The following is a 27,690-nucleotide window of genomic DNA, read 5'->3' on the forward strand; positions in this document are numbered from 1 at the left end:
GGTTAACTTGAATTTAACATTTGTCAAATTACACTCGCGAGTTGATTAATTATTAATTACTCGTGTTAAAAAGATGAATCGCTACCCTGCCACCAAGAATTAATCATTTAAAATTCTACCAAACTTCGTTATAACAGAGTTATTAATTGATTTATATTTCTTTTTTTTTCCAAAGTTTTTCACCTTGTAAATATTGTTTGGTCGAGAAATAAAGTAGCTGTGAAAAAATATATTTCAACCTTAGAAAAATTCATCTCTAAGAAAAAAATTGCTCCATATATAATCCATTATATAAAAGTTTCGTTGAAAATATAGAATTTAAAATTTCGTCAATTGTTATTCAATCTCTTTGTCTCTCTCTCTACAAATTCGAACTAAACAAAATCGATCCCATCGCTTTTATATATATATATATATGTACACCAAGTTTCACTCGACCGAGTTACTTTACCCTCGAGCGAATTATTCACCGCAATCGCTCATACCAATCCCCTTCTTGCCAACCGACCTACCAGCATCTGGGATCTCCATCCCTGTTTTAATCAACAATCCAGAATCTATATATCGAGTAAATCGGTCTCTCTAACAAAATCATCCCATGGAGGAGAACGAGATACGCCTCGAATCCACAGCTGAGGAAAATCTTCCATACGAACTGGCTCTCTCTCTCGAAGGAGAGAAGCCTTTCTTTTTCTTTTTTTTCACGCGTGTCTGGCGGCTCGAATTTTCGAAAAAATACACGCTAGGCTTTCTAGACGAGAGGATCGCGAGTTTGTTGGCACGTGCCATTTAAAGGGATAAATTTCCGTGGCGGGTAGACACCGTGAATCGGGAAGAAAAAGGCGCATAGGAGGAGAGGTGGATCTTTGACTCGATATTCGCGGCACGTGCGACCCTTCCAGGTCCTTGGGATCCACTTCGTAACAGACAGCGGGGAAAGGATCGATCGATGCCTCTCTCTGTCGTCCGACAGCCATCGCGACGACGTATGAAATCGCGATCAGGGGAAAATTGCCGCCATTTTATTCTTTTTAACGGACGGATTTTATATACTTTCGAAATATACGTATCTTCTTTGGATTGGAAAATAACAAGCAACAGCCGTTGCGACGTATGAAATCGTGCCCTCGGGATCGGAAGGAAAATGCATTTCAATTATAATAACACTTTAAATATTTTGTGAGTTAAAAAGAAAGGAGGAAAATAACGCGATCGATCGTTTTTTCGTATAGAATGATCGGGAATATTTTATGGAGAGAAAATTCATTTGATAATTTCCAGGAAGAAAATATCCTGGTGAAGGTATTTTAATTTGCGCTTTAAAGGAGAGATCGAAAGTTTTAAAAATTTCGCTTTAATTTTTTTCTCTTTTTTTTGAACGTCAAGTGGGAGTGGAATTAAATTTTATCTTTCGAAAGAGGAAGAAGAAGAAGAAGAAGAAGAAGAAGTATTGGTTTTAATTTTACGAGGGTGAGATCGGCGAGAAGAGGAATTTGCGAGGCATTTGGACGACTGTTCACGTACTTGTGGCACGTAGTCGCGGTCTTGAGGGATGTTTGATCATGTACGGGGCCAGACAAATCGTTCCTAACGCAGGATGAGGATTTGTCGAGTGCATCGTGGGGGAGGAAAGAAGTTGGAGCTTTCTCAGCTTTTCTCGAATCATTTTTCAAATTTTTCGTTTCGAACATTTTACACTTGGAAAATTAGGGTATTCGAGGATATCCCCTTTCTGAGATTTATTACGTAACAATGCGTCCTTCCACCTTCTCGCGAGAATTTTCAACAATTGGAAAAATTGGAAAAATTTGATCGGTGATACACGTGCGTGTGATTTACGAATTTGAGATATCCGCGGAGAAGAAGAAGTTTCACCATTCAAATGCAAACTTTTCAAACGTGGCACAAGTCTTCGTATATTCCCTATTTTTATACTCGACGTCCCAGTTTCGTGATTTCCCGCATACTTTGGAACGGAAAATTGAATTCGCAACGCTGATTTCACAACGGTCCACAAATTCTGTTTTATAATTTAATAACAGACCACCCGATATTCTTTTCCATCGAATTTACATCTAATAAATTATCCGCTAAAAGCAATTTCATAACATTATAGATTAAAGAACATCCCCTGCAAGATAATTGAACTTTAATAACTCTGATATGGAACGCGAGCTCGTATATATAAAACGTCTTTCGACCTTATTTCTCCCACATATCGACCGATCCATCGATTTTATTAAATTATTATCTTCTCCCAGGAAAGATATTATAATCCGCTTTTTCGTTGTTACTGATAGTTTCGGTATAAATAAATTTCCCTTCCTCCATAATCAAACAAGTAATCTGCGAATCTCGAGCGAGGAAAATTAATTTCATCCCAAATTGATTAACAAATTGGACGAGAAAGAAAAAAGAAATAAAGATTGTCGTCTTGGACAAAGTTTTCCAGCGAGGGGGGAAATCGAATAATTATTCGAAAGGAAACGAGGATCGAAAAGTGTCGTGTCACCAAGTTTGCAAACGATTCTTCGAGCGATTTGGATATTTCATCGATGGCGGATTCGTTACTTTTCGGTATATAAGAATTTTAATTCCGGTGCGCGAAGTTCCGATCCGAGTTCGTCGAAAATTCTCTTCGCAAGCTAAGGTGTCAAAACATTCTCCAGATCCTTGGAATAGTTCGATCGAGAAGAAGTGGAGAAAAAAGAAAGAAAGAAAGGAAAACAGGTGATATCACGAATAGCAAAGCTTTCGATGTTAAAGGGGCTCTCTTTCTGAAAATGTTTTTAAAAAGGGGATGGAAATTAATTTTAATCCCTCAAGACTCCGCTTTGTTAGCTAAATATTCGAGAATTGTTTGCGAAAATTTTATTGCGAGGAAACGCGATTTTCGAAGGGAAAAATTGCTGGAATTATCGCGTGTATTCAGACTAATGGATATAAGTCGTCTGGAATCGTGTTCCATCGACTGGAAAATTACGATGAAGAGCGGAAAGTGTACATATATATATCGCTGTTTTTTTCCCTCTCTTAATATTGTCGAGTGGAAAAAAGAAAAAAAAAGAAAGGAAGAAACGAAGAAGAAGCGGCAATAGGATCCCCCCTGGATGTTTCTTTTTCTCGCTTTGGAGGAATGGAAGCATCGAGGGAGCTTAAACCGCAAGAAACATCTTAACTCTTTCTTCGTCTCCGTCCTTTCAGCTTTCGAATGCACCGATTCTTGTCGATTCGCGGTGGTAAACAGCTGCGAGGAACGGAAATCGAGGATTATTCTTTCTTTTGTGAGGCAACGCGCGAGAACGAAAGTTTTTATCATCGATGAATGTACGATATATAATTGTTGTATCGTTTCTCTCTACTTTGTTACATTTTTTTTTTTTCAATTTTATCATAATCTTTATTAAATGGAGTCTCGCGATATAATTTGACGACGCGTATATATTTCGAGAAATTATTGAAAAGCATCGAAAGTTTTTAAGCCGGTTTAAACCCTTGGAGAGGATAATATCGATTTCAAGGAGAGTTTCATTTTTTAACGAGTTTCATAGTTGGTTCCTTTGACCAAGTTAACTTATCCATCTTTATTTCCTTGATATATATATATATATATATAATATATAATCGCGTATGCATCTTGGGTATTAATCGAGGATTAATTCACGAAACCTTGCTGATCCACCTCTTCTCGAGAGGTATATTCATCAGGTTGAAACTTGTCTTCATTGACGCATAATTAACACAAAATCCACAAGTTTGAAGAGCGAGCTTAATTACGTTCTCATCGATTACAAGATATTTCATCTTTTGAAAGTTTTTATACTACTTTACATCTCGAAAAATAGCAAATACAAAAATTGCCTTGATTTTATAAAATTGTCCCAGAACAATTCAATTCTCTTAATCGTTCAGAAAATTAAATTAAAGAAAGTCTGGAAAGATCAATCTCGAATGAATGATCTTTAAGAATCTTTCGTATCCGAGAAATTAAAATTCCTTCCTCCCTCGATGAAATCGATATCTCAAACTTTCCTTTCCTTTCCTTTCCTTTCCTATTTCGCCTATTTCACCGCGTTTCGATATTAGGCGGAAGAATACGCGAGAACGCGAGATAAGTAAATCATAAATATCGCGGAAATATCGAGAGGGTGAAAATACGATCCGAATTAACCCGAGGGGTTGACCCCGTACGTCGATATGGGAGGGGAGGTTCGGCCGCTGGCGGATCACGGGATCGCGCGTGAAAAGGGATGATCCTGGGGGCGAGGGTGGCGTGGGGCCGAGACTTTTGATTGTTTTCCGATATCACGGCCAATTCCTTCCTTCGAATATCGAGCCTCTGACTCGAAGGGAAAAATAACAAACGGGCCAATTAACGGGCCCGGCTTAGCTCAGTTTCCCAGCTCGTTTCCACGTGGCGGACATTCGATGATGGCCGCCAATTCGTCCAAGTCATCTCGTCCAAGAGAGCGTTCATTGTACGATCACGCTTGCTAATTATCGAATTTCGAATCGATTCTATCCCGCGCTATTTCGAATCGAATCGACCCCATTTTTGGAATAAATTGTTCAAAGTTGAATTTTGTCCCCTTTCTTTCTTTGTTCAAAAATTAAGGCAACTCCTTTCGTTTTTACGTAAAGGAGACGGGAAACATTTCGATACCAACGACGAGTGATAAAATTTCGCGTGGCGTGAAAAATTTTCGGGGGGGTAGGAGAAGCTTTTAAAGGGGTCACGGGAGTCAAGTAGTAGACCGCGGGATGATGTATGTGCGGGCCAAATATCCTTTGCAAGTGTGTAGACGTCGTAATTTCCGGGGCTCGGGCAAGGGATTCGGCCCTGTAATAACACGACCTTTCCGACCATCCACCCAGGCTACGTTTATCGTAACTTTATCGCGCTCGATTTTCCCCCAACGCTCGCGTTACGCTCGGCGATAATGAATCACGTTCCGTACCTTTTAACTGTGGAGATAACCGTGAGGATTTAATTATTGGAAAATATTACGGAAGATTTGTTGTGTGTTACAAAAATGGCGAGCATTGTATTCTAACACGCGTGATTATTTAACTATGGAAATTTTTGTTTGCTCCGTGAATATTGATACATCCTAATTGCTCGTTCGAAGTGTGAATATGAAATTTTTGCTTTTCAGAGATAACATAGGATTACGTATTCTAATTACATCTTGACGAGTCAATTTGAAAGTGGAAGGAAACGTTTGTCCAAAGATTCTCCCTCTCGAAATCCTCGAAATCCTCGATGAAGAGGGTTAAGGAGGGGACGAATTCATTTCAAGTGAATTTAAATACGCAATTTTTTTAATTGAAAAGGGGCCCGGGTTAGAAGTTTCCTCGACGAGCTGTGCGAAGATCGTACAGTTGGTTTTATGCTGTTAAGTTAACCAAACTGGTACGTTGATCTCGTAAACGTCGGCGTATCCATTTCGAATTTGCATTTCAAGTCGCAAGCTCTCTCTTATCCTGGCTACCAGGCCGCAACTTGATGAAATAAACCGGCTGCTTGCTTTTCTGCATACCGTTTCCCGTCTTCGAATCGTATACCGGGTGTCCAATAATACAAATTCTGCCTCAAGAAATTATTCTTTCGATCCAATCGGAAAAATTTTACTTTTCAATTAATATAATATAAAGCTATTCTTGGAAAACTTTCAATCAATATAAATTGCTTTGTATTTAATCTTAATTTCTATTATTCCACGGTGTAAAATGATATTAAAATCGTGCGCGAAAAGAGTTTTAAGCGTTCTCAACTATTTTTGAACGACACTGTACACCCATTAACCTATATTATCTTCGCGATTTTTCCAATTGTTTTGGATAGCCTCGTTCTAGGTTCATTAATGATACAGTAACATTGGATTGAATTGGAAATGGAGGTTGTTCCTTAACGACCAAAGATATCAGTTTAAAGAAATTCGGAGGCGTTGTTTGTTATTATTATCCCACTAATTCTAATTATTCATGGCAATTTTTCGAATTGGAAATTGTCTCGAGATCGAATCGAAGAGGGAAATCAGATCAGTGAATGTTTCATATAGAATGAGTTTAACAAAGTATCATTGGGATTTGTTAAGCATGGAAAACGGGAAATTCAAACGGATCTTTTAACTCGATCGCTTCTTGCAACTGATGGCCACCTGTTGCGCAAAAATGTGCGTGTATCGTGCATTTGCATGATAGCTCCTTTGTCTCGTTTCCATCCTTTCTTTCTCCGCCGACGAACGAGATCATTTGTCGAATTTTCTTACAAGTAATAAATCCTTGTCTAAAAGAAAGGATGTAACTCTTCTCTCACCCTGATTCTCATATTTCGTTTATTCCATTCGAATATTCTTTCACCTTTTCTTCTTTCATTTACGTACTAAATAGAAATAAATATTCGAATCGGTGAATTATAACGATTTAAAGAAGATTTTCACAGCCAAGCTTCTTACGGTTAATACGATTCGAGATTTCCCAGTTGTAAGCCGTCTGCTTTCCGTTCTGACATTTTGCCAACATTGCTGCTTCGTCAGAAATCTCGAAACCAGTAGACGTATATACCGGCTTTCCCTTATTATCTCCGGTCAAAATATTGTTGGGATTATTCGTAACAAATCCCATGCGATAAAATGAGAATAATTTTTAATCCATGAAAACGATATTTAAAGGAGAGAAGAAAATGGCTTTCCTTTTGCTTTCACGAACGAATTTTTTTCAAAATTCGAAAAGGACGCCCAGTCATATTCGTCCACGCGATTAATCCAAATTTTTTTAATATTCTTTGAAATATTCTTCCCTTAACGAAACTCTTCTTTCGCTCAGCAACTCTAATCCAAAGCTATATATACTTCAACCCAACTCCGATCCCCCACGATATCATCGGAGAAGAATCTCAATATCACCGTTATCTCGTTACCTAAAAAAAGAAAAAAATCTATTCGCACGGATCCAAAATGGATTTTACCTCTTATTAGGGGATGAAATATTCGAGACGTGTAAGAAAAAAGAAAAAAAAGAAAAAGAAACTCGAGGAATCGATGAAAAATGAGTCGCCAAAGGGGACTTTAGGGGTTTTTTAGGCCCCCTTTCAGAGATCCGCCGGTTGCTTCGAGGGAGGAAGCAAAAGACGAATATTCCGGATCGTCCCAGATACGTTTCCCTTTTCCCGTTTCCGAGGAACAGAATACTGGATAGAAGAAACTCGACGCGTTGTTACTTTCTCCCCGAGTTACGCTCGTAACACGGCGACGTATATTGCGATCGTTCTTTGCGACGCTCGAACGTATCGACCCCCCCGAGTTTGCGAGACGTGGAAATTTATAATTCCACGGGGGATGTATCCGCCGACGTTTATTAAATCCTTTATTCACTTCCTGATACACCAGATGTTATCCGATGTACGTAATGATAATGGTACGGAACAATTTTTGGGGAAAGTGTTTGGAGAAGGTGTTGCTTCATATTGCTCGAAAGTTAAAGTTACACTGCTTTAAATTTCGGATATTCGATTATATATTTGTTCCAATCGATCGATTCTTTGGAAAATTCGTAGTATTATATTTTATTATTAATATTTAAATTTAAATTTGTAAAAAACACGATGAAAAGGATTGCGGTAAAATATGAATGAAAATATGATGATATTTATTTATTTATTTATGAAAAATCGGAAAAAATAACAGAAGCGGTTTAAGAAAACGAAATAGGATATAATTAATATTCGATATTTCAATCAACAAGAAAGATATATGAATAATGTATTTATAATGTATACCTTGCTCCTTTTCGTTATTCTTTTTTTAAAGGAAAAAAAGAAAAGAAGATTCTACCGATAAATGAAATTTTTATTTAATTTCATTATTATTATTTTATTATTATTTACAGATTATAGTTTAAGGTAAAGTTAGGTGTTTAAAGGTGTTTTTCGAAAGTTGATCGTGCACGTTATTACGTACACCATAATCCCTACTTTATTTCGCAAGTAGGTATGTTATGAGAAGAGATTAGAGAATTTCAAACTGGCCACGGCTCCTCGCTTATCCGGCACACTCGTGAATTAATGAATCGATCAACGGAGCAGCAACTCGTTAAGCGATCCCGCCGCGGCGAAACGCGTACGCTTAATTAATTAACTTAATGGATCGACGTGAAATTATCATCCCGGTTAGATCGCAAACAAACGGGAGAAGCTGGTGTTCCTGTGTTGTATCGATCACGCGTGCCGCCGACTTTAGTCCCTTTAAATCATTGCCTGCCGATAATTCTGCCCCCTTTTTTCCCACCTTCCTCCCTCCATTTTATCGACACCCCTCTTTTTTGACGTCTCAACGGTTTTTCCAATTATTTTTTATCTTTAACGAAACAAAAAAAAAAGTAAAACTTACTAATCAATTGCTCGACATTCGAAATTCATCATCCCTTGTTCGCCTCGACAAGAATCGTAACACTTGAATCGAGATACTGTGTAAGGTTTCGTTATGCAAGGAATTGAAAAAGAGTTACGTTTCTAAAATTTACGTAAGAATGGAGATATACTTTTTCATATGTAATAAAGAGAATACATTATTTTGTTTAAATTTCAAAGAATTTTACTCGTCCACGAAATGTTTAGAAAATCTTATCGTTCGAAAAAAATCTGATGTGCCTCGTTCACGCAGGGGGGATCGATGCTTTCATCGAGTCCTTTGGGTAGTAGCGCGCCCACGTACCCGAGCTATCCTCTACAAATTGTCCACATGCTAATATCAGTGATTTGAATGTATTGTAGCTAATATTTTTATAAAAAGTAGAGGTTCAAAGTAATTCGAAATAAAGATCCTATCGCTATACGTGTCTCGAGACATTAGCGACAAACGTATCCACAAAATCGGTTCAAGAATAGGATTCGTGCAAGAATAGGAAAAGTAGGTCGAGGCTACACGATCGTCTAATTGCTTGTCGATTCAACAAGCCTCGCCTCTTCAACCATTAGATTCCTCGAAGCATAATTCGCTCCACCCAAGTTAATTCATCGTACGTGTTCACATGCTACGTGTATAATTCATCGTGTGAACGAAAGAAGATCGGTCGGTGAGAAATAGAAGAGAGTTGAAATTGGTTTGATTTTCCCCGATTTTTCGCGGGTGAGACAATGGAATTAAAAAAAGAGGGGCACGAAGAATCTTTCTCTTCTCGATGAAAACGAGCTCCTGGCATTGATCCACCGGTGTTCCCTTTCCGATAGGTTGCCTCAATTTATGGCCATTCCGGGCACAAAAGCATGGGTCGAATTATCTCCATCGTTCGAGGCAACCAGCTATCTCGTTCTATATCCGTTCTAGTTGCATCTATGGACAGATCATCTGTGCGTGTATGTGTGTACTTTCTTGATACGATCTCGCGAGAAGGATCTTCCGCTTTTCTTCTTCTTCCTCGTCTCTTCTTCTCGTTGAATTCTCTTTTTACACACACACATATATATAAGTTCGATTTACGCTTCGATGAATTTTTTCACGGGGTTGGTTATGAAAGATTGATATTTCTACTTCTTTTAATTTCGCATAGAAGAGAGAGATTAGGTGAATCTTGTAAACTTTTTCTTCAAACATTCGTACACTTGTTCTTATTGTCTTATACTTAGTGTCTATAATAAGATTTCTTTCTTGGAGAAATTTTGGAGAAAAAGGATTGGAAGCGTTTAAGTATTCGTAACTATTCTTCTGCATTCAACGCGAGTTTGAATAGGAAATTCTTCTTCTTCTCCCGGCGTGATGATGGATTACTTATAGAAGAATTATCGATAATGTTGGTCTACTTATAATCTTGCGCCGCAATACACTTATATCGAATATAAAAAAAAAGTTGGTGCATAAAGGATGATCGATGGATATTATTCTGTTTATCCACCCGGTTATGTAACGGTTGTGAATTCCCTGAATAACGAGGATCCAAGATGGAGGGGAATATTTCTTGGAGCAAAAAAATTCTTATATTCCCCCCTCTCTCTTTCCCTCTCCCTTACCTTCACGGCTCTCGAAAAATTTATAATTTATGATCGAAAATTTACCGTTCACGGTTACACCGCGCGACCGGAGTAATTTATCAGATAATCATCCCGATTCAGAGATTCAACTTTGAGTTTGGTTTAAAGAGGGGGAGAAAATATCCCACGCGTGCACAGGGACAGATTGATCACTATTTTAAATTAACGCGATTAAACGCGTAAAACACGGTGTCGCGTTACGAACTCGTAATCGAAAACCGCGTCATCTGTTCGAATTTATGGGAGGGAATTATTCGCTAATTCGCGAATCGTGTGTCACAATAGCAGCCTGTGTTTGTATTGCCTCGTAGAACGGAGTCATAGTTCGCGCACGCACGCACGCACATCTCATCCCATAGACCCATCCTCGTTGACGATAATGAAATTTACATCCTGGTTACGTAACATAACGCGGGTTGATTCGCTCTGTCCGAACGGATGCCCGCGTGCCAATTCGCGGATGGATCGATACTCGGTCGAGCCGCGTCCTTTTCTTTTCCCCCTCGCGTCTTTTTCGCCATACACGGATGACATCGTGACATCCTGTGTAATCCTGTTAATCTCCTCTCGTGCAAACGAATGAAACGCGATCTCTCTTTCTTTTTTTTCGCCGATGCTTCGTAGGATGACAGGACGACAATCGGGGAAAGATCAGTTTCGATCGGTTAGTTTCTGAGAGATGGGTTTATCCTTGTTCGAGGATTGGCCCGTTGATTATTGACCCGTACCACTGAATCCTGTTTCAACTTTAGCTCGGTTTAAACGATTGAAAAATTTCATCGAGATAAATTATCAATTGCATCCTGCGAATAATTAGGAATTATCCTTGAGGTTGAGGAGAAGTTTCTTTTTTTACGATTGTGTAGAATTTTTTATTCAATTTTTCAATATTTTTCTTCATTGAGAATTACTTTCTCTCTCTTTTTTTTGTTCGTAGTTTTAGCGAGCAATTCATAGCGATTTAACGCTTTTAAAACTTTTTATTGTTTTATATCAATTAACAAGTTGTTACTCGGATTTCAACAACACTTGAAGTGGATTCATTCGTAAATGTACGTTTTTTTAAAAAAAATTCCAAATTTTGAAGAAACGTCAACGAGCCAGTTAGCTGCTCCTTATCAAAAATCCAAAAATCGATAATTAAACGTAATATACTATTTTTTCTAGCTGTAGTACGACTGGTTTAATCTCAAGTGATTCGTTCGTGGAACGCGCGAATTCAGCTCGGATGTATCTGTGTATGTGCATTTATCGTGACCGATAGTGCTCACCCCTACGCACGATAAATGTTTTATCTGTCCCAGTTGATCCCTTCCATTCCATTCGTACATAATTCTGCCCCTTGTGTGACTCCCTTTCGCGGTAACGGGCAAAACTGGGAGCCAGGGCGCCATCCAGTCTAGCCAAATAAAAGTTCGATGTCGTCGTCTGGTCTGGATCGGGCAGATCCCTGAATCCGATGCGTCTATTCGGGAATAGGAAGCGGGATAAGACCGACACGAATTCACGAGTCGAATATACCTCCTTTCCTCCATTTTTCTACGAGATATTCCTCGAATCGTTGGTGTTCCGTTTCGAGAAATGGAATATTCGAAAATTTTTTGAAAATTTTGGAAATCGAGATGAAGAAAAGGAAACGAAATCACGAGTCGAATAATAAACTTTCCTTTTCTTCATTTTTTTACGCATAAAATATTCCTCAAGTCGATGGTATTTCGTGTTTCGAGAATTTCGAAAATTTTTTGAAAATGTTGGGAATCGAGATGAAAAAAACGAAACGAAATCACGAATAACAATCTCTTCTTTCTTCCATTTTTCTACGGAGATATTTCTCGAATCGTTGGTGTTTCGATTTGAATTTGAAATACTCGAAAATTTTTTGAAAATTTTGGGAATCGAGGTGAAGAAAACGAAACGAAATCACGAGTCGAATAACAATCTCTCCTTTTCTTTATTTTTCTATTTCGCGGAGATATTTCTCGAATCGTTTCGTTTCGAGAATTTGGAATACTCGAAAATTTTTTGAAAATTTTGGGAATCGAGATGAAGAAAACGAAACGAAATCACGTGTCGAATAACAATCTCTCCTTTTCTCCATTTTTCTACGCGGAGATATTTCTCGAGTCGATGGAATCGTTAAAATTTGGAATATTGGGAAATTTTGGGAATGGAAATCGAGATGAAGAAAATGAAATTACGAATCGAATAATAAACTCTCCTTTTCTTCATTTTTTTACGCGTAAATATTCTTAGAGTCGATCGAGAATCGTTAAAATTTGGAATATTGGAAAATTTTGGGAATGAAAATCGAGATGAAGAAAATGAAATCACGAGTCGAATAACAATCTCTTTTTTTCTTCCTTATTTTTCTTTATTTTCCTCTTCTTTTCTTCATTTTTCTACGAATAAATATTCCTCCAGAGATGGAATTAGAATTTGGAATATTGGAAAATTTTTTGAAAATTGTGGAAATCGAGATGAAGAAAACGAGGCGAATTAACGAATACGAATCTTTTATTTTCTTCATTTTTCTACGCGTAGATATTCCTCGAATCGTTAGTAAATTTCCATCGTGAATATTGGAAAATTTTGTGAAAATTTTATTTTGATCCCGGATGAAGGGATGAAATATAGAAATTATTTTGTAAATCGTAAATCATATCGCGAATTTTATGAAATTTTTGTAATAAACATGCTCGAGATAAAATACACGAAGATTGTTTTATTTGAATTGTACGATGAATTGTTTATTGTAAATTGTTCAATAATAATTGTATCTCGATATAGAATATTTTGCGCACGGGATTATCTTGATTACGAGAAGCTTTCAGATTTTCACGATTTGCATTTGTCCTTGCATTTGTCTCTTTTATATCTATACTTTTCATCCATGGAAATTTATTCTCTTCGGATCCCTTGATCGAGTGTTTCAGGATTTATTTCAAAGGCAAGAATTATCCTTGCTTCCCTTCATCGTTTTCTTAAACTCGTTTCTCGCGTTTCTTTGCAATATTCTCTGTTAACACATTGCTCGTAATTGGCGTTATTATCGACCCGTTTCACTGAATTCTCTTTTAACAAATTTTTCACCGTAAGACGAGACGAAAGTTTCATCGAAACGAATGTCGCCGCTAACACGTCGGTTAACGATTAGAAATCACCTTCCACGTCTCTCAGAATTTTTCTCTATCTAAAAGAAACATTTATCTCCTTCCCGCCTCCGTGAATTATACCTCGAGAAGGATCGTTTGTCGCCGTCCTTTTTATCTCCTCGTTTCATTCCATTGCCTTGACTCGCTTGTTTCAACATTTCGCCCTCGATTTTCGTCTCACGCTCCTTTTTTTTTCCTTTCCGCCCATTCGAGGACAACGTATCTTCCACGAGGAATCTTAAAATTCGCTCGAGATTTCGTGGCAAAAATAATCGAGAAGCGTTACGATAAAAAAAAAAATCCATCCGTGGAGACAAGAAATTAAAAAAGCCTCTCGAAACTTCTTCTTCCATGGAACGTCTCATTACACGTCGAGCCCTTTCGTTTCATTCATCCGAATCTTCGACAAAAACGAAAGAAAAACAAAAAAAAAGAAGATTCAATAACCATTAACTATTAAAAAAATCAAATCTCCACAAATTATTCCGGATAATATTATTCACAAGTGGAGAAAGATAAGAAAACCCCGTCCCGAAACCATCGATTATCGATCCCGAAACAACAAAGTTTCTCCAAAAGAAAGTAGCGTAAGAAGAAACATCCTCTTCACCAAAGGAACAGTCGCATACCAGAGGAGAAGAAAAATTCTTTCATCTCCACCCTTCCTTCCTCTCTTCGCATCCCTCGCGACAAAGAGGATTCGATTCGGGTGGAAAAAAAAAAAAAAAGAAAAGAGAAGGATATCCTCGAGGCACCCTTGTTCTCGCGTTCCTCGGAATCCTCTCAACCCCTCCTCCTCCCCTCTTCTCTCCCTTACAATCCTTGGTGATCGCGCGATTGTCTGCGGTCAGATTCGCGGGCGGCTGGAAAAAAAAAGAAAAGGATGCGGAGGAGGATGAGAAGGGGGTAAAAGCGAAAGAAGGAGGGGGAGGCGAGGAGCGCGGCAGGGGCGCAAACTCGTTTTGAGGAAGGAGGGAGGGAGGGAGGGCTGGCTCGGGAGCGGCCGAAGAGGGTTGGAAGGGCGCTCAGATGCCGCGCGGGTGGGGGTGAGTCGAGATTGGCTTTTCGCGAGCGTGAAACTCAGTAGTACGCTACCACCCACGCACGTAGTACGCACGTTCGCTCCACGTGTGGCTCCTCGAGCGGAGAATCGTCCCCAATTTTCGCGCGAGTCTGATCGGTGTTCTCGATCGATTTCCTTGCCGATTTCCATCGAAGAAGTAGGGATCGAGAAGGATACGAGTGGAAGAAAATCGGGAGGCGACGAGGTCTCGAGCGTTGTTTCGTGCCTCGATCGTTGGGAGAAGGCGGAAGGAAGGATTGAATCGGAGAGGATAGAAGGGTAGGATCGTCTCTGGATCGCCAGATGAAGATCGAGCTCGCGCCAATTGTTGGAGGGGGAGGAATGGATGGAGAGGTTGGCCGATTATCCTGCTGATCGACTGACGCGTCGCCGTTTCCTTTCTGGCCCAGCAGAGAGATCGTCTAAAATGAGAATCCGCTCGACGGGACGGGGGACTTGCTCGAGTGGCGCGGCGACGACGCCGCCTCTATTCCAAGCTGATCGCTGGCACCTTTAGAAAAAAAAAAGGATCGAGAAAGGATCGTCATCTTCAAACACTCTCTCTCTTTCTCTCTCTCTCGTGAGTTTCTTCTCTTACCTTACCGTACGCTCGTCGAGCCGTGTCGATCTTTCAAATCACGCGCGCTCGCGTATTTATTATATTTCTCGCTCGTTTCTTCGTCCGTTTAACTCGCGAATTAATTACAGTTAGGGGGGTGGTCCACGGGAAACGTCGAAACGTTTCCAAACGACCTCAAAGGGTATCGTTCCTTTGCAAGGATTCCTTTGCAAACGATTCCTGATTAAAAGGGGTAACGTTCCTTCTCAGATTAATAGTACACGGCGTTTGGTCGGTTTCGATTTTGGCTCTCCGTTTGGTAACCGAGAAACCATTGAAAATCGGTGACGATTCGTGGAGCGGAGATTCGTGAGTTATTTTTGATTGGAAAAAAGGAGGGTAGCCGTTATTAAAGAACTGAATAGGAATTAATCGAGTTAATTAAACGAGTGGAATTAATTTCGATCGAAAAATATCTCGGATAAACGATGTTTAATAATACTTAAATATTTTTTGTTCTCACGTTTTATAATATGTAGGACAAATTTACTTCTACTTCTATTATTTTTACTTTTCTCCATTTTTGCTTCGAATTCTCCGATGTTCACGATGTCAGTTTGAAACGTTTTACCCGAACACGTTCCATCGAGCAATTTTTGGCAAGCACCAGATAGTCGAAAGTGTCGTTAACGTAACGATGTTGGTTTAATGTTCCGAGTTGAACGTTTTCGGCGCTATTTTCCACGCCAGCGTCCCGTTTTTTTATTTTTTCCTACCGTCAAAAATTACGATCTTTCCTTTCCACCTTATCGTCTTATTTTTTTTCTTTTTATCGAAATTACTTAATTATTTCTCGAATCAAAAAATACCTCGTTTCTCGAACCATTTCCTCACGTTTCTTATGAAATAAAGAGAAACTCTCTCTCTCTCTCTCTTTCTCGAATTCTCGTTCTGCACGAGTTTATCTCGTTATTGCGTTCGAAAGCGCAAAGCGTAATCCTTTTGGGTAACAAAGCAAACGTATGAACGTATCGTGAGCATATCCTGCCAGGTTTCGCTTATTAATTAATTCACAGCCGCTGATACAGCAGCCGGAGATTAACAGGAGATTTTGGGGATCTGATTCCATTCAAATCGCGTTGCGATGGACAATGAATGCAACACCGTCATTTATACAAACAACAATTCACGATGTCACGTTGTAAAACCCGAACGTTGTTCCATAATCGAAATTCCGTCGAGAATTTGAGATAAAAAAAAAAAAAAAAAAAAAAAAGGAAAGCAAGTGAAAAGCATAAAAGAGAGAGTAGTTAATTTCATCCACGAAGAAACGAATGCGCTCGCTCGAAGAATGCTCATCTCCGACTCGTGCTCGCGCAAAATTACGTAATCACTCTCGGCGTCCTGTTACACCACAGTGAGAGAATATCAGGGGCGTGGAGGATTCACCGCGTTGCACACTTTTCAGGAATGTAATCAAACGTGGAAATGACGAGGAATGTTAAACGGCGACTCCTCTTCGACGTCTCGTGTTAAGGTTAAATTAAAAGAAGATAAGTTTCTCCCTGGGAAAATCCTCTCCTCCATAACCCTTTTTTTCTCTCTCTCTCTTTCTTTAATCGAGTTACGATTTCGCAAGCATTTCAGCAGCCTCGAGGCATCGCGCCTCCTCCAACTTCGCCATCTGTGCTCCACTTTACTTGCCCCGAATGGCAGAAGTTGAAGTTTAAAAAGATGGAGATCTTTCTCGTTTCTTTTCTCTTTTTCGATCGATCAATCGAAACTTTACTTCAATTAATTCGATCCCTTTCGCTCGCCTTTATTTAACTCGAATTAATCTAAAACCGTCAAATATTATACCTATACCGTGATTTGTAACAATAATGCTCCGTGTTTCAGAAAACGATTTATGCAAATTCATGAGTTTCCCGGCCGATATTGTATATACGCTCGCTCGCACTTGTTGACGAAAGCTTCAACCGTAGGCGGTGAAAAGAAACTTTCCCGTAAAGGTTGAAGGGTCGAGAGAAGTCGAAGAGAGAGAGAGAGAGAAAGAGGGAAAGAAAAAGACACGTTTTTTTCACCCTCTTTTTGGTGGATGATGTTTTAACGCAAAAGGAAAAGAGGAAAGAAAAGGGAATACGTGGAATACGAAGGTTGAAAGGCAACGTGACGGTATGTGGGTTGCATTATAAAATGGCAGGGGATGCAGAGAGGGGGGAGGGGACGGATATTGCGGACTATTTGAGGGATGTGCTCTTTTACGAGCCCGATCGAACGTATCGGATGTGCCCTTTCTTTTTTTCCCTTTCTTTCTTTCTTCCTTTCGACCATTCGAATCACCGACGCATTCGACGATTCACCCCTTTCCTCGAAACGCTTCTCATCGCGGCGATAATAAATCTCTACCGCTTGCCTGACCTTTATTACTTGTACCACTTGTACCGCTCGCTTACGTACACGATGGTATTTCTTTCCCGTCCTAAAGTTTATTCTTCGTTGAACGCTCGACAAGCTGTGAACTGTTCCCCTCGAAGGGGAACAAGTCTTTAAAGCTTTTTCGTTGCTCGACCACTTTACCACTTGCGACCATATGTGTAGCGTGATACGATGATACGACGAAAGCGAGATGAAAATGATGAAAAATTATTTTTCTTTTCTCTTCGCGAATTATTTTCGCAAATACTTTCGAGGATACTTGCCAAGATCGTGTACATCTTGAGAATGAAGGAAAGATTTTACCATCGATTTCTCAAAAAAAAAAAAAAGTTTTATCAGTCGTTTGTTAAAAAGAAAAAGAAAAAACCGTCGCGGAGAGGAAATTTCTTAAGAAATCTAGAAGGGGAGGAGATTGGTTGGAAGAGTTGGAGAGCTCGTCTCTCTCTATATATAGAAGGGCTTCTTTTCTCTGTTTTAGTCGGTATACTTTTCAACTCGAAGGCGAAAACGAGTCTTCCTACGTGAATTCCTTTCGCGACGTCACCCTTTGGGGAGGGAGGGGGAAAAAAAAAAGGGAAAAAAATCAATGCTGTGATTCTAGAAGAGTCTCGTGAAGGAATTCCTTATCGAGGAGGGCCGCGCTTTTCTCTTTATCGTCACTTCAAAAAAGAACGATGAAATTAAACGGGGCAGGCTTAACGAAGTCAAAAGCAAGAGAGAGAGATTCGTTCGGGGAGGGATTTTCGCAAGATAAATTATTATCCTCTGATAGAAAGAATACTCGAGATCCTCTCTCTCTCTCTCTCTCTTTAACGTTAGAATTTGTGAACACGAAACGTGAACAAGATTTTCGTCTCGATTTTCTCCTTACAGAACGGCGTGAAACCCGAAGCGTGTGAAGATGGATCGTTACGTTTCGGATTAAAGAAATATAACGGGAATCGATCGCGATGAAATTTATGATTCCCGCGGGTTGGTTCGAACTCGTAAAAATCCTCCATCCCCCTTGTTTCTCGCTAAGACATCGCTAAGACGTCGACATCGTCCACGAGCAAGTGTAAGACAACACCGCGCCGTATTTCACCGGGAGAGGAGGAGAATCGATCGAAACTCACCGGATCCTTTACGTAGGGATTGTAACGTTTCAAAGTTATAGGAAATCGTTAAAAGGAAGGGAAATTATATTCTTAAAATCCTCTTCCTTCCTTTTCTTCCCTGATGTAAATTTATCGGAAGAGATACTACTTCAGAGCGGAAGTTGAATATCGGGGGACGAGAATAGTTAGAGAGTTTGTTCTCGATTTGTTTTTTTTTAAAGGAAGACAAGAGAATTTTTAATAAAATTCGCGCGGTGAAAATAGAATTTCGTAGGAAAGAAAATTTCACTCGGTTTAACATTAACTGCGGCACAATTTCGATAATTGTGTTTCGCGATTGTTCTTTTTTTTTTTTTTCAACAAACGAAACGTTGAAATTAACGTTGTAACCGATCGAGGATCGATCGATGTTGTTGAAACGAACGAGAGAAACGATATACAATAATCGTTTTACTCGATTTTGAAAAATTACCCCCCGCTCGATAACTTAATTAATCCTCCTTTCACGAAAATTCTCCTTCTCCTTTTCCAAGCGGAGAAGGGATCGCAAAAAAGTTTCTTCGATCTCTTCGTCGCAAAAGTTTCCTTCCGCTTTTCCATTAAAAATATATACTTTTCCCTTCAATTTCGTGATATCGCGATATCAAGGGAATCTGGACGTTCGTGACAGAGATCTCGAAATTGAAACACGGAAATAATGGAAACACGGATTCGGATCTCGATACAAAAAATAAAGAAAAAAAAAAAAAACAAATCGCTTGCACCCCCCTCCCCTTTTTTGTTCTTTTGCGCGACCGATGCAAATTCGGCGGGAAAATAGGGGGAGGGGGAGGGAGGATCGGTCCACGTGTCACCGCATGTCCACGCATGACCGATCACGCGTCGGCCGTGGAATAAATATGAAAAGTTGTCGGCTGATTTATGACCCGGGAACCGGGAGGCCGTTGCTTGATTTATGACGCTATCCTCTCTCTCTCCCCCCTCCTCTCTCCCTCCGGAAAACGTCGGCTTTATTTTCTATCTGCTCGCGACGGGGCAGAATCGTCGGTCAACTTTCTTTTTTTCAAAACGTTCTCACTAGATTTTGCGTTACAGTTTCGCGAGATTTATACAGTTAGAAAAAGACAGAGCTTATTTGATTTTTTTTACACTCTCTGTCGCGACGATCGACGAGATTGACAAGATTTCAAGATATTTCGAGGTTCGAGCAAAATATTTATCGTTTCCAACTTGTGGCGGAGAAGAGGAAGAAATTCAACGCTGCGTAAATTGAAAGGGATGATTGAAATGCTTCGCGTATAAAGTGAATGGAGAAATGGAAAGGATGCAGCAAAAAAAGAAAAAAGAAAGAAAATTTGTATCTTGCGACGGAAGTGGATTCACGATAATTAGGGCCTAAACACGATTATTTCTTGGACGGGAGTAAACAGTGGTGATTGCTTCTTACGAGAGGAAGTAGTAATTCGGTTAATATCTCCGACATAAGGGGAACGAGGATCCACTCGAGTTCCCCTTGGTAATTCCCCATCAGCGATGCTTGAAAGTTTATTTGCTCCAGGAACGGTGGTTCTCCACCGTTTCGGATGGTGCTGTGCTAGGCAGCATTGTCGAGACAGGGAATCGGGTTCCTTGACAATGGCTCGTCGAATACTGATCAAGCTACTTAACGGCGTTTCACTTGCCAGTGGTCGAAACATTGTTATCTGCTTGCACGAAGCAAAAATTGCTGTCTGCCATTGTCCTCGATGATTATTAGTTTCCTGGAAGAAATTTTAAGGAGATAGATTTCAAATAGAATAAAAAAATGAAAATTTCAAGCTTAGCTTGTTCAAACATCAAGTATTATTTTCCTCGAAAAGCATTAAGACAGTTCAATCTCAAATCTCTTAGAGTTGTTACTTAAACTCATTTAAATTACCACTATCTCTTCATTTATGTTGGTATATTTCCAGAAGATCGAAGAATAATCTTTTTATCAATTTTTATCAATTTTTTCCTTAACGAATTTATTACAATAGCTTCCTATTTATTCAAGCGTTTCAGATATGACGAGAAAAAGGAAGGAAGATAATAAACGAAGAGGAACAACATAATTTATATCGTCAAATTTTCATTACGGTTTTACGATTTTTTAAATTCTTCATTTCGTTGAAACAACTCCTGCTCCAGTTTCTATCCTTTCTTCGATAGACTCCGTACATTGTATCATCATGTTACATTATCTCTAAATGGTCTGTCCACGAATATCACAGATTATGGTTCTAGTTAATATCTATTAAACAATTTAACGTCGAAAAAGCAAAGAGGACAATGTAAAATTTCTAGATCTGAGAAAATACTCGGAAGAACAAAAATGGAGGAAAAGAGGAAGGAAAAAGAAAGATAAGAATAAAATTTTGATTATCGATACTCCATTAATAAAAAGATAATACATAATACACTGTATCGTAAAAATAAAAATCTGGAACGCAAGTATTCGTTTATACAACACAAGCGACAAAACTGGAAACATATAGGCCAATCTCTCCACACAAGAGACTCTTTGTTCAATGTCCTGCGGAATAACCCACCCATGTATCTTGCTTCCTTCTTACACTTATACCCACGATTCCATAAAAACGTTCTCAGAAAGAAAATTAAATTCCCGGTCCAAATATAAATCACTTGGTCTGGCTTCATAAAACGATCGAGGGAAGCACAAACTACACACATTCCACGACAAATTCCTCCTATTAACCCATTTAACTTAACACACAATTCACAATTTCGCCTTGATTTCTTTTTTCTTTCTTTCTTTCTTTCCCCAATATCGCACACGAATCTTCGAATCTTCGAATCAATCAACGACGTTCCGGCATTTACGTGCAAATTCCCCATCCAGATCCTGTTTATTTATACGTCGTGGAACAGGAACTCCAGGATCGATCCCGGCCATCGACTGTGTGCGCGATTTGCATCCGATCGGATGCATATATAGACGGCATCAGGCAGCACCGATTTCTCTCGATCTTGTCGCGGCTTCCCTCCGTTTTTCCTCTTTCGCTCCCTCGCAAATCCCACCCACCCACCCGAGAAACCCATCCCACGATACGTGTACAGAGGTTCGCCGTCGTTGTATCGCTAGATCCTGCAAATCCTTCGCCTGTCCCCTCCCCTCTCACGCGAGCAACTACTACAATGTACTACCACTACTACTATCTTACGAATACGAAGACGAAGAAAAATCGTATCTCACCCCGGAAAACGCGACCGAGTTTTCGTTTGATAATTGACGTTTCGATATCCGAGAATTTTTTTTTAATATCTTTGGAAGATTTGAACGAATTTGGATGAGTTTATTTTTACATACGATATACAAAGTTCTTTCATTCGCAAAGAAAGGATCGGGTTTTCCGATCTTTCTTTCAATTTCGATCGAGGAATTTCGAATTCGCGAAAATTAATTACAATTTTAATTTTAATCACATCTCGAAATACGCGTCCAAGAATTATAATTGGCAGTAGTCGGGGCCTAATTAACCGTCGGACGAATAAATCGAAGTGGGTTAAAATACAGGCGCAGCTTGATCGATTATTTAAACGTGGGTGGTTACCGTGGCAGGCAAGGCGGACGGGGATATTACACGGGGAGGGGTGGATTTTTAATATTGAAAATTGAAGGGTTCGTTTGTCAGACACGACAGCTCGGGATTCAACATCTGAGTCTCTCTCTCTCTTCGCTAAGGGACGAGAGATTTTCTCGCCAACCTCGTATATTTTGTCGGGATACTTTTGGATTAAAATAATGGAATCAGGGGAGGGATGAGATATTAGCAGGTTCAACAGGTATTGCATACGTACGATAAATGATTTCGTTCGATTCCTTTCGTTCTTTTCTTCTTCTTCTTCTTTTTCATTGTTCATTTTTATATATAAGATAGAAAAATATTAAGAATATTTTCCTTAATTTAATTGCGAATGGAAATCGAGAAGCTCTCCTTTCACGAATTAAATAAATTGCAGCGGAATTTTAATCCTCTTGAAACACGTTTTAAATAATAATAAACGAAGAAGTAGAGACTCGATGTAATAACCGAATCATCTTTCCCCTCCTTTCTCCTCTTCAAGAAAAGGACTCTCTTTCTTCTCAAATATCTTCATTAAGCAACTTACAAGAATTTCACATTGGCGAACACTTGTTACAACGAGTTGTTCCAGTTTTAACATCGAGTTTCACCGTTGGAGGCTGATATCTATCCATCCCTGCTCATTATTTCAACATAAAATAACGACGCCTCGTAAAAATTGTCCTCGAACGGGGAAGCGTGTCAAGCGTGGTAACGAGATTAATTTTTCAAACGCGCGCCACTGTGTCTGGGGACGACAAAAGGAAGAAGAAGAAGAAGAAAAAAAGAAAACGACAGAGAAATAAGGGAGGGATCAAGGATGGGTAAAGAGGAGCGAAGAGGAGCAAAAAGCACCCGTGGGGACGTCGAGGCCCCTTTCCAACCCCTCGTTGTCTCGAGATCTCGCCACGGAGATACGCCAATTATCGGACAATGAGATATAACCGCCCGAATCTTCGCCTGACCTTCTTCCCCCCGCTCCTTTCGTGATCCCATTGCGTTTCTGCGGCCGGCATCCGACGGAGAGGCCTCCCGATTTCTCCTTCTTGATCGATCATGTACAGATCTCGTAGATTTTTCGTAGATTTTCTTTTTTTTCGAGATAAAATTTCGAGACGAGAGGGAAGTTTAAGGATTAATATTCACGTTAGATAATTTTTTGAAATCGATCATATATAGATCTCGTAGATTTCTCGTAGATTTTCTTTTTTTTCGAGATAAAATTTCGAAATGAGAGGGAAGTTTAAGGATTCGATTAATATTCACGTTAGATAATTTTTTGAAATCGATCATTTATAGATCTCTTAGATTTCTTTTCTTTTTTTTTGAGATAAAATTTCGAGACGAGAGGGAAATTTAAGGATTCGATTAATATTCACGTTAGATAATTTTTTGAAATCGATCATATATAGATCTCGTAGATTTCTGTTCTTTTCTTTTTTTTTTAGAGATAAAATTTCGAGACGAGAGGGAAGTTTAAGGATTCGATTAATATTCACGTTAGATAATTTTTTGAAATCGATCATATATAGATCTCGTAGATTTCTCGTAGATTTTCTTTTTTTTCGAGATAAAATTTCGAGACGAGAGGGAAGTTTAAGGATTCGATTAATATTTTAGAATAGATTATTTTCTGAAACGATCGATCATGTATAGATCTCTCTGTTCTTTTTTTTTCGAGATAAAATTTCGAGACGAGAAGAAAGTTTAAGGATTCGATTAATATTCACGTTAGATAATTTTTTGAAATCGATCATATATAGATCTCGTAGATTTCTCGTAGATTTTCTTTTTTTTCGAGATAAAATTTCGAGACGAGAGGGAAGTTTAAGGATTCGATTAATATTCTAGAATAGATTATTTTCTGAAACGATCGATCATGTATAGATCTCTCTGTTCTTTTTTTTTTTTTCGAGATGAAATTTCGAGACGAGAGGGAAGTTTAAGGATTCGATTAATATTCACGTTAGAATAGATAATTTTTTGAAATCGATCATATATAGATCTCGTAAATTTCTTTTCTTTTTTTTCGAGATAAAAGAAAGAGAAGTTTAAGGATTCGATTAATATTCACGTTAGAATAGATAATTTTCTGAAACGAATTTCGTTCTCCGCTCTTAGGAATTTCAGCGTGGATTAATATATCCACGTTGTTACCAAATTCTTGCTCTTCAACAGTATGCTGATCAAAATTCCTTACGTAGGATACTTGATTAACCCTTGGAGGGGGGGTTAACCTGCGCGAGACCGATAAGGTTTATCGTTTGTTCGCAGTTTCGAGAAAGAAGTGAAAAAAAGAAAAAGGAAGAAAAAATGTTACGTTAAATGCGGCTTAATTAATAAACAAACTTTAAATCACGTTAAGTGAAATAACTAATAAACAATGCAGGATCGAGTAGATATTCAAGTTGAATGAATCCATCTCCCTCGTTTCAAATTTTCCAATCGTTTATAACTCGATTCGATAAATTCGATACATTTTCTCGAATCGAGAAATAAGACTCAAATTATTGTAATTAACTTGATTAATCTAATTGATCGTTGTACCAATAATTCATTCGTAATTTTTCACAATCAAAATGTTCATGATCCATTAACTTTGAAATTAGCAATATTTTATTATCATTGTTGTATTGAATCTTTAAATCCATATAAAAGAAATTAGTTCGAATTCGATGCTTAAAGCAAGCAATAAGACAATTTTAATAAAATACTATTTGCTCAACTTCAGTCTTTAATCTGACTTACAAGCAAATCTTATTCAACTTATAAATTTCCTCATCGATATTCCAATACTCTTTGCAGATCGATGATTTAATAATGTAATAAAATATTTAATAACGAAAATTTGCCAACAAAAGCGCCTATTTGATATTCCAAAAATTAAACCAAGCAAATCAACTTTAATCTCACTCCAGATCTCTCTTTCTCTCTCTCTCTCTCTCTATTACAAAAAACCATCGTAAAAAACTACGTCCATAAATACCGAAAAACGAGCGAAACACAACTCTCCCCGCGATTTTTCACGCGCGCCTCCTTCTTTTCCTTTTTTTTTTTTTTTTCTCTTCCAGAAAGAAAACAACCCGGATTCGATTAGTCGACGCGGCAAACTGTGCAGGCCTATATCGAGGGAAATCGAGGCGACGAATTTTCCGGGCCATCGATATTTCCTTTTCCCGGGGGCCGGTCGACGATCGATAAAACCCAGCGCAAAACGGCCAAGTTTCGCTACTCTGTCGATCGCGAAAATCGCGACGATGCAGCCCGTTAATCCAACTTGGAACACCACGGTTGACAATGGCGCCGTTGACACTCGCCGTTTCTCAGCGACGCGTCAACAACATGCGTTTTTTTCCTGGGTGCCGGCCTCCCAATTAATCCCGAATCGACCGATTCCCTCTTCCGGAAATTGTTTTTTTTTTTTTTTTTTTGTTCACGGCCAGTACAAGCCCGTGGTAGTAGCGTGCATCCGCACGAGATACCGGTGATTTGTTTCTATCCTTTGGAAAAAAGAGTGGATGGATCCAGTTCGATGGAACTGCGATGAGAATGAATATATTCTTGTATATATGTATATATATTTGTATCCGTGTTTCGAAATGTATACGTTTTATTTTTTCGGTTGATGACGATGGAATGTCGATATATGAAATCGAAAGAAATAAGAATATCGATGTGGAAATTTAAAAAAAAAAGAAAAGAAAAATAAGTAAACCGAGTAAAGATATTTGCCGCACGAGTGAGTCTGATCTAAAGCGTCTTGTACTACTTATTTTACTCGCATCTCGAGTTTCGTATATAATTTTTGTTTCTCGAGAGAGAGAGAGAGAGGGAAATGCAAGCTCCACTTATGCATATACATGATTAATACATAGTTGCGGCTTATTCCGAGTTTTCAAATTTCCCCGATTGGCAGCGATTGTGTCTCTCTTCGCTTTGGGATATTTGAGGGTAACGTGATTGTTGCATAACTTCCTCCATCGAACCATTCAAACCTGTACTCATCCGTGTTGTTAAAGTTTTGATTGGGAAATTTTTGTGCTCGATTTAAAAAAAAAAATAATAATCGTATCATCCTTTTTAAAATTCTTTTTTTAAATTCTCTTCTTTCGATCGAACTTTTAATTTAATAAAGAACCTCAAACGAAAAAAATTTAATTTCCTTCTTCCTTTTTTTCTTCTCCCTCAAAGAGCCTCAAAGGAGAATTCATTAGATATCAATTCGATGCGCGAATAAATGATTTCGGATCGACGAATATTATACGTTCCTCTTCTATCATTGAAATTCGTTCGCGGAACGATTTATTTTTTCTCTCTCATTGCCACTTCCCAATTTCATTCCGCGGTTTCCAGGAATTATTACAATTCGATATTCGCCGTGGTATAGAGAAATTTACATTTTTTTTTTCCCCCCTTCGCTTCCCGTATATACTAATCGAGTTCGAGAAAGTCGAGGAGGATGGCAATCGGTTTAATTTCATTTCCGCAAGAAGCGGATCCTCCCCGAGCTCGTGATTCGATTATACGAGTTTTGGTATTTTTTTTATTTCATTTTTGCAACGCGCGAGAGTGAACAGGTTGGGAAAACTTTTTTTTTTTTTTTGTTTTTTATATATAAAAAATAAACAGAAGGGAATATCAAATAAAACATTGTAATAACATCGTGAAATATTTACATTAGAAATTTCTTTATATATATATATATATATATTTTTTTTTTATGGAAAGTGTGAGATTTTTGTTTTTTTTTTTCCAAGTTTCGAAATTTATGTTTTCCACGTGATCAATAGGAATTAATATTGGATAGAAGCTTGATTCGCTTTATTTTCTATCACTGTGCACAGATAGGTTATAGGTTAGTGGAAGATCCTTGAATCGGTGTGTTAATTTCTCGTCTGCGTAATTGACCCTTGAAACTGCGTACTCCGTAACGAATGTCAATGAGCTGCTTAGACTGTTGATTAGCTTCATTGTGCCTACCTACACAAACCGGCAAAGTATCATAAACGTTATATTCGCCCCGTGTTTCGCGTTTATTTTACCAAATATAACGGAAAAAAAGAAACAAAGAGATTCGTGGAGCGTCGACTCGTAAGCGAACATGACGAATAGATACGTAGTTTTCCATTGCGACAAACAAAAAGAGGCGATAAATTTTAAACAGGCGGAATGAAAAATCGTGTCAAATCGCGAAAATACTCCATCATTCCATCACTGCTCGAAGGAGATTGAAACTTCTCTTTCCACGAGATTTCTTTCAAAAAGTTAATGAAATAGTCGTGTCGAATAAAGAAAGGATAACTTCGTATATCTCTGTTTTTAAACGATTTTTATTTTGCAAACGAAATCTATTTTAAGTCGATTCTTATTCAACGAACCACATATGGGTCAGAATCGTCTTTTGACCCCGATGATTCACGAATGGAAGGAAGGGAACACCGTTCTTTTCGAACACTGTTATTCGTTTCTCATTAACATTGCTCCTCGAGGAAGCTACGTTAAAACGTTTCGCTCTGTGAAAGAATTTTTAGATTCTCGATTCCTCTTCTCAATTTCATTTCTGTTCCCGGAATCATCAGATCAGATCCCGAATTTAATTCCAAATTCAAATTCATTTCCCTAATTTAATTCTCGGATAACAATTGACCACCACCCTTTCCAACTCGAGAATTGCTGACGGTTCAAGTGAAAAAGTCAGCAAGTAACCCGGCAAGTAGAGGTAAGAATTGAATTGTCGATCGAATGGAA

General features: G+C 38.6%; 1 protein-coding gene across 2 annotated transcripts in view; it reads left to right on the forward strand.

Annotated features, from left to right (window-relative positions):
* The window catches only part of LOC725241, a 56,015-nt gene that overhangs the window by 7,296 nt on the left and 21,029 nt on the right, over window positions 1-27,690 (forward strand). Inside the window, exon 1 of one of the 2 annotated variants that reach the window (XM_026443449.1) lies at window positions 14,173-14,822. The exons of the other annotated variant lie outside the window; for it this stretch is intronic. The gene's annotated coding sequence lies outside the window, so the exon portion shown is untranslated. Of the gene's footprint in view, window positions 1-14,172; window positions 14,823-27,690 lie in introns of those variants that run through there. 2 annotated transcript variants of the gene reach the window in all.

The sequence above is a fragment of the Apis mellifera genome, linkage group LG10 (assembly GCF_003254395.2).
Source record: "Apis mellifera strain DH4 linkage group LG10, Amel_HAv3.1, whole genome shotgun sequence".
Lineage (NCBI taxonomy): Eukaryota > Metazoa > Arthropoda > Insecta > Hymenoptera > Apidae > Apis > Apis mellifera.